The sequence below is a fragment of the Neodiprion fabricii genome, chromosome 2, assembly GCF_021155785.1.
Source record: "Neodiprion fabricii isolate iyNeoFabr1 chromosome 2, iyNeoFabr1.1, whole genome shotgun sequence".
Taxonomy (NCBI): domain Eukaryota; kingdom Metazoa; phylum Arthropoda; class Insecta; order Hymenoptera; family Diprionidae; genus Neodiprion; species Neodiprion fabricii.
Window position 1 is genome coordinate 38,503,171 of NC_060240.1, and position 10,853 is coordinate 38,514,023.

Here is a 10,853-nt window from a genome sequence, read left to right on the forward strand (position 1 = left end):
TTTCTCTCAGTCAATTAACTATAAATTCCGGGATCATTCCGGTGTCAACTCTCGGCGGAAATAAAGAAATCATAATCATTGATCGCCAGGAGATCGTCCTACTGCACACCGTGAGAAAGACAATTTGTTAAAAAACGAAGAAACGAGTAAAAAGGTAAGTTTCGTTCGTAGAAACAGCTTTCCGATTCCCACATTCTCATCTCGTCGCATATGGTTATCATCGCACATGTAGAAGAGACATCGAAAATTAGGGTTGTACGGAGAAGGGTATAAAAAGCGACTTCTCCAACAAGCCTCGCCGATGCCGCACAAGAGTGATCAGCGCGGCCGAATAACGAAGGTGACAATTTTTCTACCTGTCGAAAGGCAAACTGTCCATTAAAAGCAGATAAGTCTCACCGCCTAGTTGAGCTGTCTGACAGCAAGCGCCGTCTGCGGTGTCTGCGGGACTGATATTCCTCGTAAATTAAGTAAGACCCATATCGACAACCCCTGCATTTGATGCACGCGCACAAGTTCATCGGTGAACTACCTACAACGGTGTTTCCATGACGGTGTACGATGGGAGCCTGCCTCGGCAAGCTACCCCGTTATTTCGAGCAGGGTTTCGACAGCGACCATTAAAACGAAATAAACTTAATAAATAGTCTTTTGCCACCTCGTTTGAGCCGCCTCTAGGTGTACATGATCATAACGACGTCACGTCGGCCACCCTTTTCCAGATGTCGCGACCGAGGTTCCAAGGTCTGTTATTACGCCATAGAGAATAGCCGCTCAGCCTTTTCCCAATTTCCCCAACCGTTTTTTCTCCTTTTCGCGTTCTCGATATGCACCCGGATTTGATGAATCCCTGTTCCAAAGCAGAACCGGCGCAATATCTCTTCCACTCTTCGGCTGGTGTTGCAGTTTTAGAGCGTGGAGCAGCGCGGTTTATATGGGAAAATAAACGCGCTGACGGTAAAAATACAGTCGGACGTATGACGAAGACGAAGGATGATGGTGAAATAAAATATGGCCGATGCATCCGCGTCCGTACGTTACCTATACGTATGCATATTCATCATCGCATATAATTTCCTAGGTATAAAAGTATAATTCCCAAGCGAAACAAATGACGGGTTGTATCACGTGACGTATATACAATCTAGGACATCTATTAACGCGGTGAAACGCGAACCGGACGTGCGTAAATACTGTAATTTAATTGCCGCAAGAGTTCCCGAATAAATATATACATCTAGAGATTATACAGGTGCTTCGGTATTGCGGTTGACAAATGTGACGCGGCTAACGAGGTCCGATTTCCTCACGCTTGCGGTGCACGCCGCTACGCATATAAATGTATACACATACACACACACACATATATATATATGTATATGTATACACCTAACGCAGGTACAAGCGAATGGCTTTTAGTTTTGATCTGTGGAGTCCGCTTAACATTCACTCTATTCGCGATGAAATTCGCTGCAGGCTAATTATTTCATTCCGATTTATGTGGTGCTGGAGATTTGAAAGAAAATGAAATATATTATGTATTTAATATTAAATAAAATTCTGACGGCGAGGTGAATCACTTGCGAAAAGATATAATTCAGGCAACGCTCCGCGCGCATATGGCTCCGGTTTCGTATCAGTTGAACAGATATCTGAATCGTAGATAGCGATCGAGAATTAGCATTTATATCACCCTGGCGAAAGATAATGGGAGCCACGGAGGGAAAAAGGAGAGGTGGAGGTGAGGGGAATGCGGAATGCCTAGATACCAGATACGCTGGATAGAATTTGCTTCTATTAGTGCGAATCGGCGCTGTGCTGCAGACGCGGGCAGCGGGGCTGCGATAACTGATAGATAACGCCAAGACACGCGAGCAGCTGCAACTGCGGGGCTAATCCTCGGCGATCGTGAAACCGGAAGTCCTCCTTCCCATGAGGAACGTTTCGTAGAGCTTTCGTTCGTGTCGCTAAGCGTGTTTTTATAATAAAAATATTAAATAAACATTACTCGAGATTCAATCTTGCACTCGGTTCCGAATTTGTTACGTAATTAATCCGATTTCAAGTATTAATTAATCTTCTTCGTGTATTTTTCAGCAGTTGGAACAGAGAATATGAACGTAGTAGGTTTTATACCTATTTACATTATTTGTAAAAATGCAAATCGGTTACATACGAATGCATTGATGTATTTGTGATATTTTGCGATATTTTATTGCAATTTCTCGATCATTCGCTTCAACAAACTTACCTTTCCTGCAGCTCCGTGTGCAAGCCGAGGGTTTTTCACCGACTCGGAGAGTAGCCTTTAACCTGTCAGAAGGTGACAAACGAAGATAGCCATCTAGGCGCAGCAGTATTAAATGGCTGACAAAGAGTTAGCACCGGTGTAACACAAGCGACAGAAAATGGAGTCAGCGCTGTTAGAAGGTTGAGGCAAAAAGTACAACTCATGTAGGAAATGAGGATGGCGCGTTTGCAGGGCGAGAGAAAAGGGAAGGGAAAAAAAGAAGGCACACACACACACACCTACGCACAGATCGATTTATCTCTCCGGACAATCGGAAATAGAACCGGCAGCTTGCGCGACGGCTTTTCCAGGACTGCACGAGGCGCTTTACACGCACGTGCAATCGCGCCCTCTCACCTCGCACACGTGGAAATAGCACTGTTTTCGATTTTCGCGGATGCGCGCGTTAAGTAACCGTAACACGTGTCGTTGCCACGCGACAAAGACCGCCGCACGTACGACGTCTACGTAGGATTGCAGGAATAACGCAAGCGGGTTCAACCTGTGTCGAGCAATCGGTTGCCGAAGGAGAGTTGTTTTGTCACCGACCGTCAGCAGGCCCCGGGACCAGTTTCCCCGACACCCGGGTCCTCGGGGACAACGAGAGGGATGGATGGATGCATCAGCGGCGCACCAAGATGGAAAGATTGATAGGGCAGATAGTCGCTTGTTTTTGATCGTTCGCCATCCTGCGTTAACCGAACGGCACCCACGTCGTTACGATTGCTGTGTCACTCGTCACTTATGCACCCGTATATACCTATATTCTGGTACAGCCACAGTTGTTACACGAGTATTATACAACCGTGACAAGCCGGCCGGGGTGCGATTCTCGTTAAGCCTTTATTTCGACGGGATGTTTGTTTTTCCATCCTGTTTCGAGTTGTGCTCATGTGCGTTGTGCGGAAAAAATCAAACTTTATGTACTTGTAGGCAGGTTTCTTTGCTTTTCGTTTCATCCGCGGATTGAAGATGGCTGCTTTTACTGAACCGCGGCGTTATCGGAGAGATGCGATGCAGCAACGAGTCGTACAGAATTTGGCACAGAGAAAATAAATGAACGAATCTGTCACAATCAATGTCGCAAGTACAAGTGTCCGCTTCGTACAACTTTATTTCGTTTTTTTTTTTTTTTTTTACTACCAGACTTATCACTTACGACATATATTATAAGTTTTCTGAAAAAGGATGAAGGTATACTTATAATGCGTCAAAAATTGTTCGTGAATAGTTTGTGGGAGTCGAATAGCACCGTGTCAGGCCGGACTCGGCGTTTGAGACAAGGATTAAGTGGGAGTGGAAATCCGCTGTAACCAGGGGACTCTACGAGAAGACGCCGAAGGAACAACATTGACTCAATACCTCGTAGTCCTCCTTTCAATTATTCTCACACAATTTTACAAAGTACCTGTCAATTCAACCAATGCATTCTCGGTTAATTTTCTCAAATAATTCAAAAGTTGAAAAATTTGTCGAGTTTATTAGCAACGAAAAGTGAAAAGCCGTCTAAAAAAATGAGAACTGCGGAACCGACTTCGACAAAGATAAACAAAATCAAAGTTAAGTAAAACAAAAAAAGAACACCAAAGAAACGACTAGTTACAGACGTGTTGGGATAAAAAAAAAGCATTTTACAATGAGCATTCTTTCCGTAAAAGCCGTATTTTAATCGTTTAAATGAATGGATGGACGAACGAATGATTTTTAAATGATCGATATTTACAATTTTATATCTACAATTATACACCCCTGATTTGTTTATATGTTAAAGCAACGAACGTGCCTTTGATTTTCACGTACACCTCGCCTGTGCAATTAAGCAAATTTTCAATTTGTAATAAATTTGTCATATTTACTCTTGATATTACTAAAATAAATGATTCATTAAAAATAAATAAATTGTTAAAATAAATCGTCACAAGCTATTTCTCGATAATATTTTACTCCTACCCAGTGTTTGAGAATTTCAGTGTATTCCAGGTGCACCGATCGACAAAACGTCAAAATTCTCTCTCGCATGCAGACTTATGGCGACGACGTGTTACGAAAGTGCGCGTTTAATCATCCGTAAACTTGACCACTACGGTCAAGCTTCGTAGCAGCGTCAGCGTTAGAATCAGCATCGACGGCAGCTGAAGCCGCGTCAAATGTTACACGAAGCCATTAGGAATTGTTATAAATATGACGATGCGAGGATAAACGATCTGAATCGAACCGAGAGAGAATAATGTTTTTAAAATGTTTCGCTCGGTTGATCGGAGCCGAAGAATGAGGCCCGTAACTACGGGGCATTTCTTCTTACACGATATACCCTGAAATGAAAACCGAGGCCGGTCGTATAATCGCGGTTAAATATTTATCGGGGCTGCATAAACGGGGATGGGGTGCAGTGCCAGACGCAGAATCTGCGCCTCGAATCTATGTCTCCCCGCGAATTGCAGTCCGGGACCCTGACAGATGGCATTTCCTGCCCCGCAGCAGGTTGGTCAGGTTGGCAACATTTCGTGGTTCATTTGCGGTGCCCAGGGGTGTCATCTATTACCGCCTAGGGTGTCTCCGCCGCTCTGCCCTCGGCCCTCAGGCCTGCATTCGCTTCCTGCAACCGTGAATCTGTGCCCGGGAATTGTGTGTCTGTGCGAGCGTGCAACATTGCTCGAATAACACTCTCTACTCTGTGCAAACCTACGCTAAGTTCGTGTCTGTAAGTATATGCGCGGATGCTGGTATTATTTCTCTGCAGTTGTAACGCGTTCTTTACGCCCAATCACGTCCGCAGGAATTAGGGGTGTACAGACGGTTCAATTTAATTCCATGATTATTTTATAACGAGGTGTATTTTTCGCTCGTCAATGTGTTACGTAGATTGTACGACGACAGGGACGATGCACCGTAAGTTCGATCGATTTGCTTTCTTCTTTTCGACAATCTTGCCACAAATTTCGATTGCAAAATACTCTCCGTCCCAAATATTGAAATATTTGATTTCTGAACTTTTTAAACTCATGATTCTGATCTTGCATTAGTGTTTTTTTTTTTTTTTATTTACGTTTTGTTCACTTCTCACGTAGATTTTCAAGTGTATTAAAGTTCACAAACTTTATTTACTTACAAATACAAATACAAAAACCGCCAAACGTTTATTCGAGAGTACGATTACGATACTTGGTTTCAAAAAATACTTAAGATTGGGAGAAAATAGAGCAATAAAAAATTCACGAATTTTTCCGTTTTGTGGAAAATCGACGAACGTATGAAATAATCGACATCCCAGTAATTAGCAGCTTCAATTTTTCATTTCTAAGTCTTGTCCAGAAAGTTATGCCATATACACCAAGAGATTATGTGGGATAGAAATTTTTCACTTATTTCCGGATCGGTACCCGATTTTCTTCACAAATATTTATACTTCCGTCTTATGTCTCGCCGCGAATTGAACCACAATTCAGGTTCTCCGCGTGATTGGTCGCCGAGTAAGACGTATTCTATGTGCAGCCATCGAATAAGCCAACCCAACAAGACGCAAAAATAAATAAAAGACACGGAAGATTAATGAAACAAGCGGCAAAGCCTCCTCCCGGGCAAATGAGCGGCGAAAGAGAGAGAGAGAGAGGAAGAGAGATGGAAGGTGAAAATTATGGAAAGAGCGAGAAGAAAGGTGAGGAAGAAATATCAGAAAGTTAAAGGAGGCGGGAAGGTGAGATGAGTGCGAAGAAATAAAACCACGATATAACTTAATAATGAAAAGTAGTCTGAATAAGAGAGGAAAAAGAAAAAAAAAACGTATAAAATGTGATTAGAAAAAAATTTCAAGATACAGCGGGAACGAAGTGTGTCTGTACCATGTAAAAGCGAAAAAATCGAAAAGGAGGACGAATAAAAGAGGAGAAAAAAAGAAACTGCAAGGTACTTCGGATGAATGTAAAAGGGGCAAAAAAGAGAAAACGGGGATACGAGGCAGGACTCTATCCATAAAATTTCAGCGGCCTGATCCGGGATTCGTCAGACGTCGGAGCCGAGACAACTGAATTGGCCTAATTTACTTACATTTAATTACCGGCTTGTAATCATCTATCGCCATCTTCATCCGCTGCGGGATCGAAACTCAGCGTCCGAAGGCTGCAGGCATCACAGACATCAGCGAACCAGTTATTCAATGAAAAAAACCCCGGGCAGGTATATGTATTCGGTATTTTTTATTCAATTTTTAATCTCGCCTTATATCCCCCTCCCTCCTGCTTCCTCGCCTCCTCGTCATTATTATTATCCTTCACATACTCCGCCGGTGTAACACCGCACCGCACGCGAGAATATTTTAACCCGGCGGGTGAATTCAAGAGCGGATCTCAGCCATTCCCGTTCCCTCTTCATATATTTCTCGTCCCCGATTCGCCACAGCGTCTGTCGTATTAATCCTCGGCCATATCGCAACGGCCAACGCGTTGGCTCGGGCACGTGTGCGTCGGTGTTAATTAACGAAACAAATTGAACGAGCCCTGTCAACCTGCAACGGAGTTGAAATAAGGCTGTAAGTAATTCCAATGGTTCCCCGTTTCCCTGACGCGATTCCGTGTGGGGGCAATTCACTGAGTATCGATCGAGATAGGAAATTTGTGTTTTGAGAGTTGATTATTTTTTCTTTTCTACCTATGTTGTAAGGAACGTTTTTTTTTCATTTTCGAACGATCAATGCATTTCAGAAATAATGTTTCAAACTGTCGTCCATTTCGAAATCCAACTTTTGGTGTGACTAAATCTTCATTTTTGAACTGGGCTAAAAAATGTCGTCATATTTTCCTTCGGTATTCGGAATTTTTTTTTCAAATTTTACAAAATGGGTGCTTTCGAAACAGTAATATCTCAGACACGCGAATAATTGATAAAACATTAAGGAATCAGGACTTTGTTTTTCGACAAGCACTTTCGCAAAAAAAAAAAAGAAAGAATTTGGATTAAATCTGAAAATATGAATTTCCGATCTTGATCGATGATTCGTGGAATGTCTGATATAGTTTATACGTAACAATTGACTCGTCGGCATGTCGTTGCGATGTCGTAGCCTAAACGGTCCGAATATGATCGCGAATATAATTAATGTCAATGATTATTAACCCCTGATGCTATCGTTGCATCGCTGCGATCTTCGGTGAATTAATATACATATTCAGCAATGTGCAAGATACGCGGAAGGCCGATTGATAATTCCTCGGAAATGTACATATATTCTCATTCGACCCTTTAATCATGCGTTGCACGATCATTGACCGAGTTAAGCCACGTGAAAAATTAACTGCATATATTTAACCGACATCGACGGTTGTGTTTCATTGTAATTTATCGTCTGAATACCAGCCAAAGTTGAATCAGCAACTGAAAACACATTATTATTTCAAAGACGTAAATGAAACTTATACCTTTGATACGAGTAAGATGCGTTTGTCAATGAAACGCCAAAGATGAAAAAAGCTTCGGTCAGATCGGGTTGACAGTCGAAATTTATTATCGATCACCCGTTTACAGCTGGGTGAAAGTGAATGTTGCTACGATAAGTCTAATTTCAAGTGATAAAAACAAATAAACCAGCTGAAAGCGATTATAATATGCATATTCATCGATTTATCTTGTAATTAGTTATGCTAATAAGAAAAATCGGCATGACATCGGTGACACTCGTTAATTTTTGACTGGATGGTAAAAAAAAACGTATATTTCTTTCACGAACTAAAAAACTAAGCGAAACGAATTAATCAATATCATCAATTCATTATCGTTATATTAATCTCGAAACTTTCGTCCTGCAAACATGTTTATAAATATTACGAGAAATACTTTTGAAAATCCCGTTAAAAACGAACATTCAGCCTTAACAAATGTAGCTGAAAATATTTAAATGATGTTATACCGCAAGCTTATTCGCCCCCGTAATTCACGTGAAAATACGTTTTATAATTCGCTGCGCAGCTGCGGAAAAAAACCGTTCGAAATTTGAAAAGCAAGGTTCCGAGCCTGGGTGTATTTTCACATGCGTTATAAACACAAGCCGTGTATTACTTTATCCGGGGCAGAAGCACGAGGGTGCAGGGCACAGTTAGCTAGCGTTAAATTAGAGCCATCATGGCGTCGAGAGCGAGTCGCGCGACGCTTTCGAATATTTAAACTCCGGAGCCCCCGAAATTCGGAAGTACGTCGTTTGGGGGAAACTTTCGGCGTTAAGGGAACTAAACTCAGGTGCAGGGTGAGGCTGGGTCGTGACCCATTGAGCGAAAGGGGGCGGAAGGATTCCCGACTCAAGGAGAAGAGTGAAACGTTAGGCCTAAGGACTGGAAGCACCCGAAGGGGACCTATGAAATTACCCAGAAATTAAAAATTAACCTTTATTCGACTTAATCTCGACGCTGCTCTTCGCCATCTTTCACTTTTCTACCCCCTCTCTTTCATTTTATTTTCACGATCCTAGCGCGTATCGCTAGCGATCTTGAATTACAATACATTGATAAGAAAATAAAAGTAAAACGCGGAATTCGGTGCAGCTGTTGACAAATCCTCCAAAATCTAACCCAACCTAACCTAACCTAAACCACCAATTTCAATTCGAACAATCTCGTGTTTCAGAACTGTGGAAAAGACGAGATAAATAATAAAAAATGAATACCCACGACGTCGTGGTTATTTGTGGCCGGATGACAAGCTCGTCAAGTGTAGGTATAAATCTGGTTTCATCAAACCTCAAAGTGCCGAAGCCTGAAAAAGGGTTGCAGCGAGCGAAGTGCGGCAGCTGTTGCATTTTTCCCCGAATTGCAATTTTTATTTATTTTTTTTTCCCAAATTCCAATACACAAGCGTGTATGTGATACGCGCGTACAGCCGCGCGTGTATAACGGCGGATAAAAAGTCATCAGATGCGATACATAAAAGTTGGATAGATCACTGATGGGCATGAATATTCATACGTGTATCGGGGGTGGTTCAGGGCACGCCTACACGCACACGGCTGGAACGCTGATGCGTTTTTCCCATAAATAAAAGCTCGCGGCCACCGCGGATAAATAAGTGATCAACGTAACTCACAATTACCAAACACGATATACGTACACCCCTGCATTATATTCGCCAACGCGAAACATGTGTAAAAAGGTGGACGCGGTGCAGCGCCGATGTCACTTTTAATGATTATTTTTCCATAGTCGATGCTCGACGAACGAAACGAGCCATCGTGTCGCCGAATTTATGCCTCGATTGCAAACTTTGATTTATTATCACGTAATTTGGCGCCCGCGAAGTCGACGCTGTTTTCATGTCTTTATTTTCAATACTTCATTACGGCGCATAACACGGTTTCCATTTTCAAGCCACGCGGCCGTTCGAGTTGAAAATGTGAAGAACGGTGAAAATCAAAAACCATTCGCGCTCAGCTGTTATCCCAACTTAATTATATGTTTGCGTTTTTTTAAATTTCCGCTATTCAAATCTAATTTTTCAGTCACTTTCCGACCGTACCTTCATTTTTCTGAAATGATATCGATGAGGAAAAAATAAACACAGAAAACACAACAAATAAATATTATGGAATTAAAGCGATTTGAAAATTTTTTTCACGCCACTCAAACGTCTCCTATTTGCATTCGTCCATTTTTCGTGACCTGTTTCTTGTACACTCGTTTTCGTAAAATCAAGTTGCACCCAGGACGCAAACAACCGCGGCTAGCCGATCAGAGTATCAGCGGATCGTGCTCCGTTGAACTTAAATTTAAACCGAAAACTAAGTTTCGTCGGTGGAAAGTTGGCTAATGTATAATTCGAAGCTGCTCCCCGGGGCCGCGTTGGCGTGATATAAAATCAGTAACCCTTAGTAAATTTCGTTTAAACAATCTAGTAAACAATTTTCCGGCTACTGGCTGGCAGAGTAACGGTCCCGATGCGGCCCCTCCAGCCTCGCCGCCTCTTCGACACGACGCGACCTCCCCTGCATCCCCCCTCAGCCCCGAACCCGCGGGAACTCGGATTCGCGGAGCGTGGCCGTTGCAAACATCCCGTAAAACGCATCCCTTGCACCGCGATTAATTCGCACGAGTTTTCCGCATACTTCGGATTTTCGTTTGAAATCTGTTAAAAAAAAAAATTTATAAAAACAAAAAAAAAGAAATTTGCCATAAGGCGGACGGTGCGCGATTCGGGATACCGAAGTGCACGCGTGTGCGCCGGGTAAGATGGCGCATGCATGGCCAAGTTCGCCGACGCGTCATAATGTCGAAGGAATCACCTATAATTTGGGGTAATATATTACGGTGCATAATACTCTGCGTATATATATATGGGTAAAGTGCCCCTGTATATATGTATATGTACATGCAGGTATATAGATGCGCGAGATGCAATTATGAATAATAACCCCGCGTCTATGGCTGCCGCGGCGATCCGTTCGCCACATGTCTCAACCGCCCTTGTGAAACGTGCGTAGGTATAGGAGTGCATGCACGGCTGTCTTATTTAATCAGCCCTTTTAATTCCAACCTGCAATTAAACCGCCGTTTGAAAATAAATTACGGTGATACTGCGGCATAATTGC